The sequence below is a fragment of the Amphiura filiformis genome, chromosome 14 (genome assembly GCF_039555335.1).
Source record: "Amphiura filiformis chromosome 14, Afil_fr2py, whole genome shotgun sequence".
In the NCBI taxonomy this organism is placed as follows: Eukaryota; Metazoa; Echinodermata; class Ophiuroidea; order Amphilepidida; family Amphiuridae; genus Amphiura; species Amphiura filiformis.
The window spans coordinates 50711610-50718115 of record NC_092641.1 but is presented as its reverse complement, the minus strand read 5'-3'; positions in this window follow the sequence as shown (position 1 = coordinate 50718115).

The window sequence follows — 6506 nt, the reverse complement described above, 5'->3', positions numbered from 1 at the left end:
GGGATTTCTTCTAACGCGTCTTATTTAGATATACACATTTATGATATTAAAGAAAGTCTTGGAACCAATTTTGAGTGGACACACTTGACGGTAAGAATCATATAAGGTTTTATACCACAGATATTGGAGCACATAATACACCATAATTTATTATCTTAAAATATCATACTATTATATTATAGTATAGTATAGTATATTATATTATATTATATTATATTATATTATATTATATTATAATTATATTATATTATATTATATTATATTATATTATATTATAATTATATTATATTATATTATATTATAATTATATTATATTATATTATATTATATTATATTATATTATATTATATTATATTATATTATATTATACACACCCACACCCATATACTTGTAAACGTCGGCAAACGGGGACGTCTGAGACGCGTCTCAGAAAACACCATACAACCGGGGACACATACATTTTATTTATTACTTTCCAACCCGGGCCACATTAGAGAAATCACCATTCTACCGAGAACTGCATCCTATACAGGGTAACTACGGATTCATGTTAATATGCTTTAACGTGCGATTTGGGCCAACCTGGAACATTATAGAAGCCGCGGACGTCCGCAGTTCTTGTGTATCTGCATTTGAAGGGTAGTTTCTCATGTGTTTGACCCCTACATACCTACATAATTATACACAACATTTATCAGGCAAGGGCAGATTTGGACAGTCAGTCAGATTGACTGTGATGTATATGTATGTACAGGTATGGCACTCTGTACACAGGACCGACAGCTTAACGTCTCCACCAAAGAACACGCTTCTCACACAGTTTGCACTATTCCAAATGAACAATGGGCAAAGAGCGGTATATTTTTCAAATAATATATTATATTATTGTATATTCTGCCCCGACGTCGTGATGGTAGATAATAGAGGTTTCTAATGGGAATGACCAGATTGTCCCCTCTTGTTCGATACGTTAAACAAACAAAAAACTCTCCATTATCAATTTTTTACCTTATCCTATCCTGATGTTATCTTATTTATACCTTGTCTTGTCTTGTCTTATGTGACCTAACCGTCCACCACATAGAGTCGGTAAATTGTATTCTGAGTTACAGTGTAAAATGTGCATGAAGGTCGTATTCATAGGTATCTCAAGTTGGTGCTTCATCTATCTCATTTTGCTAGTGCCAGTCAAACACCTTTTTAACCGATAATCCTACTGTTGAAGCGGATAATAAGCTTCTACCTATGTCTATAGAATTCTTGAATATCTCTAGTCTTTGCTTACTTTGTCTAAATCCTGTTCAAGTGTTGAGTTACAAAGCATTGTAGTTTGTCTAGATTTGTATAACCAACATTCAAGAGGACATTCCTGAACCTCGTTGACTTGGATATGATTGGAAATAACCGCCAATTATGACTGTTTGATATTTATTACAAATAAGGTGGAAAAAAGAAACACATGTAGAACCGAAATAAGATTTTGTTGATGGAGTAAAGTTCAACAAACCATAACCCCGCTTATGGATATTGTTTGCAGTCAAATGATAGAAGCTTAATTTTCTGAACACGAAATAAAACAAAATTGTCCGGACCGACTTTACGACTGGTTTGTGGTGGACGGTCACATATTGCCTTACCTTAATATTATCTTAATATCTTATTCTGACGTAGAATTTTAATGGAACCCACGAATTATGACGTTACTACTGATAAAACTACAGATGACATGAGCACCATGAATGTGACAAACTCACCAACAACGATAGTCCGCTTAACTTCCATTTCTGATCTGGAAACAACACAATCTGTTGGTACTATTGGTGAGGAACATATATTTCTCCATCTCTAAAATGGGCTCAAAAAGAAACTTATATTTTTAAATCTTTAAGATTTTAAAATCCTGTCCATAAAAATGAAACAAAATAACACACAAAATTACTTCAATACTTTACTGTCCAACTGACACAACAGCAAAATGCACTGACACGAAACAGCTTCCTGAACCACATCCAGATGCAAATAATTGGCCCCAAACAAAAGAAATCTGTGAGAATGCGTACAAGATGCTTACACAGGTGATAATTTCCAAAGAGTAAGTGAAGACCTGAAGGTAGAAAACCATAAGTCCACTTGGCCCCTCAACATGTATACACTAAAGTTACGTATAATTCTTAGGGTTTTATAATGTTTAATACATGTTCGAGTGTGAAAACAACATGAAAGGGAATGAAAGGTTTGTTTTTGCCCCTGAATATGTATAAAACATTATCAAACTATACGAAACTATACGCGACTTGAGTGTATACATGCTGAAGGGCCAAGTGGACTTATACGGTCTTCAAGTGGAATAGTGTCAAATGGGCTGCTTAATGCTTTTCACACACTTTTCCACTTACTCACAGAGTTCTTCTGTTGGGTGTCAATTATTGGGCTGTGAATGTGGTCCAGGAAGCTGTTCCTTATCAGTGCATTTTGCTGTTGTGTCAGTTGGACAACTGTGTAGTTATTGACCAGTGTTTAGAGTAGAGTATTGAAGTAGTCCTGTATGCAATTGTGGTTCATTCTTATATATAGACAGGATTTTAAGATGCGGCCTTGTGAAAAATACACTGGCCCTTATTTTTTCTTAAATCAAGACTATGTTAAAGCCATAATGTGTGATTTGTTCCACAGCAACACCCTCAAATTTTTCGAATCATACTTTTTGCACCATCATAATGATTCATTGGTGTACATAAATGCCCTGTAGAAGACTTAGCCCGTGAAGCTCCCGATAATTATGATAATAATACGATCGGCGAGATCATACACGCATTGTTGGCGCTGGAATGAAATAGCAACTTTCTTCGTTAAATCAAAACATTATTGCTTCATAGCTTTTCAATCCATTTGCTTCTGATATCAACAATGGTAAAAATAAATATAATACATGAAAGTTTTAGTTTCATATTTAAATGATTTATAGATTAGTTCCCTATCTCTTGTTTTCATTCTCTCCAACTCAGCTCCTCCTCCGTGGAACGCACTCCTCATCGTCGGTGTGTCAGCAGTCGTAGCAGGTGCGGCATTTATAACTATGGTACTTACTGTCTTCCTATGTTCCAAGCCAAAGTAAGAGGGAATAAAACCAGTATGAGTTGACCTATGATGTCACATGCTTACATACCGTAAAACCTCGTCTACAAGCATATAGAGTTCTTTTGATGAAAGATAAATTAATCAGGGCGCCATCCATCGACACATTTATTTGTTCAAACTCCAGAATGTTATAATTGTGTCGATGGATGGCTACAAACATAAGGCCAATCTATTGTATTGAAGACCAATCTATTGTATGGGTATATTTACGGCTGTTTCGTATTAATTTAGCTCTCATCGAAAACACTCTACAGGGTGTCTCAATAAAAATAGGCCCTGTGGATCGGGGAATGTAACTTAAAATATCCGCCGTAAAAATAAAAGTTTCTTGCAGATTCAAAATTATTGAAGTGTCTTCTATAGATTGGTGCATAAAGCATCAAAATCCGTTCACGCGTCACTGAGATAATTGGGAAACTACAAATAGACTCATTTTTGGACCTTTCCAATGGGACAATACACATTAACAAGAATGTGCTACATTGTAGTTTAGAATTGAAGAAATTAATGCAGTTAAGGGTTGACTAATGCAGCCATCAAAGGGAGTCTTGAACCTACCCTCCTCAAGGGGTTCACCTTGATTCACCCTTCATAAATTATTTTTAGGCAAAGATTCACCTTCTGTCCAAAAATATTAGTTCAAGATTCACCACAAAAAAAAAAAATTATTAGGTCAAGATTCACCTGGTCTGTGAATGCTGGTTCTATGTAAAAGCATATATAACAATCCACACGAGGGTAAAGATTAGTCAAAGATTCACTTTTGCAATCATATGTTTGGTTGAAGATTCACAGCATCTGAAAACTCATTGGGTCAAGATTCACCCTATGGTTTTGCCCAGTAAGTTAAAGATTAGACGCATTTTCACCAATGACATGGTGAAGTCTTGAGGAGGGTAGGGTCAAGATTCCCTTTGACGGCTGCATAAGTATTGTTGGTCGAAACAGTCAAAAGATCGATTTTCATTATATTAATCAATATATTATTGAAAAAAAAAACACCATGTTTTGCAAAACTTAATACGTTGAAAACTTACTTGATTTATTGTTGTTAATGAGTTATGTACGTTTTACAAAAGTGATGTTGTTTCATCCCTATTTACAACATAACTCGAGAACCACAGGACCTACAAAAGTATATCTGTAATATCAATGCAATTTTTGCCAAAGCTCACTACCATTCGCAATATGATGTTAACTACCAACTCACAATAGTTTGAAATAGTGTAAAACCTTAACTCCCAGTGTTGCTATGTATAGAGATAACTTGCCTGATCAGCAACTATGCCTCTTTTCTGTTATTGGTGTTGCTTATCAATTTTTGTTTATTTCACCATCAATACTATCACTTGGACATTTCATTTTGAGGGAACCAATTTCTTTTGAATCAAATATTTCAGCCACTTCAATATAAAGTTCAACCCTACTGTATGGTTAACAGATGTATGAACAGCGTCATTTTCACACCTTTTTTTTTGTACCTGAGAGCACATCAGACATATCGAATTGCATTTCAAATTGTTTTTTTCCCAAAAACACAAAACACACAAAAAATAGGTCTTTTGGGGAAAAAACTCAATATCTTTAATATGAAAGGTGTACATATCATTAGATTTATGAAGTTTACTTCGAGGATGGTTAAATAAAAAAATACAAAAAAATATCAAATTTGAATCATTTGAAAAAAATGTGTGTTGTATCGCGAATTTCAAAAAAATACAAAAATATTTGATATCAGAAGGACATTCCTTGCATTCAGAATTAAATTCGATATTTCTGATGTGCTCTCAGGTCCCACAAAAATTACTGTGCAAACGTTGCTATCCGAGCCCTCAACCCAAAGAGAAACGTGTGAAGAAAATTCTTTGGGAGATTGATTGATATTGATTTTGAACTCATACTCAGCAACACTTGGCGTTTCCTTTTATTTCTTTTATAATAAACTACAAATTTCTGTTTATGTGTATTACCCCATTGGAATGGTCCAAAAATGTGTCTGTTTGTACAAATTTAATTAGCTCAGTGACGCGTGAATGGATTTGGATCATTTTTGCACCATTGTTAAGCAGAAACTTCATGGTTTTTGAATCTTTAAAGATTTTTTAAATTTTACTGCCAATATTTTAAGTTATGCCCCAATTTCCATAGGGCCTATTTTTATTGAGACACCCTGTATATGCAAATAGACGAGGTTTTACGGTATATAGTAAGAACATCCTCTGTTGTTACACAAGGAAAATAATACAGTAGTGTCTATGGCAGACTACATTAAGTCTTTTAAACCCATATATTTATGTACCAGCTTGTAGCAACTGCATAGAGTCAGCTTGATAACATTTTTGGTATAAAGAGACAGCATTTGACAGCATTGTAATGTAAGTAATGCAAATAGGCTATAACGTTTTTGGCAGGCAGTTTTTATCTCAGAACAAAAGAGAACTCCTATACATGTACTCATTATATAGGGATGTCGTAGCAATACATCCCAGATGAGTTTAGGACTATCGACTATTATAATACACAGCGTTTCAGACGAGCTTTATACAGCAAAACAGAAAACGCTTGTTTCGAGCGACCGAATATTTTAAATTTTAAATGATTCTTCGATTCTTTTTGATTGAAATAGGAATGTACCAGTCCCAAGAGCGGTATACTACACCAATCGAATGCTTGGAAGACCACTTCCGACAGTTCACCGGGACCCGGATGTTGAATCGTCGTCAGCCATTACAGCGCCACCACACGTCACTTTATCATCCTCAAAATCAAATGGATCTGATGAACCTTACGAAAAGGTAAATGAACAAAGTGCCAAAGCTTCTGGTTTTGCAGATGAAGAACGCCATTATCCCGACGACGAACCTAAAGAACGAAGCCCGACTTTATACGAAGAATGGATAGACTTTGAAAGCCATCTCGGTTGGGACCACTCTCGCACCTCACAAGTTGATGATGAGGCAGGATTTCAAGCTCAAGGACTTCCCCGTCGAAATGCATCTAAAAGTACAGAACAGCATATGCATCGTACGAACGGTGACGAATGTATCACAGAGGGCGCTAGGACTAACAAAGAGGGCGCTACACAATTCTTTGATGGATTAATGGACAAAGAAGGTGTGGAACAACGCAGGGAAAGCCTTGAATGGGATCCGTCTCATGTAGAGATTCAATTACCTAACGATGGTTACATGGAGGCGTATAGCAACACGAATCCTTCAAACAGGACAGAGACAGGGCATAATGGAATTAGTAGCATCAGTGCAAGTCTACCAGTTACTTACGAGACTGTTGTTGATGATAACTTTTTCAGGGAATTAGAAGATACTCAAACGACATAGGACAATTGCGCACTCTATGACCTTGCGTCC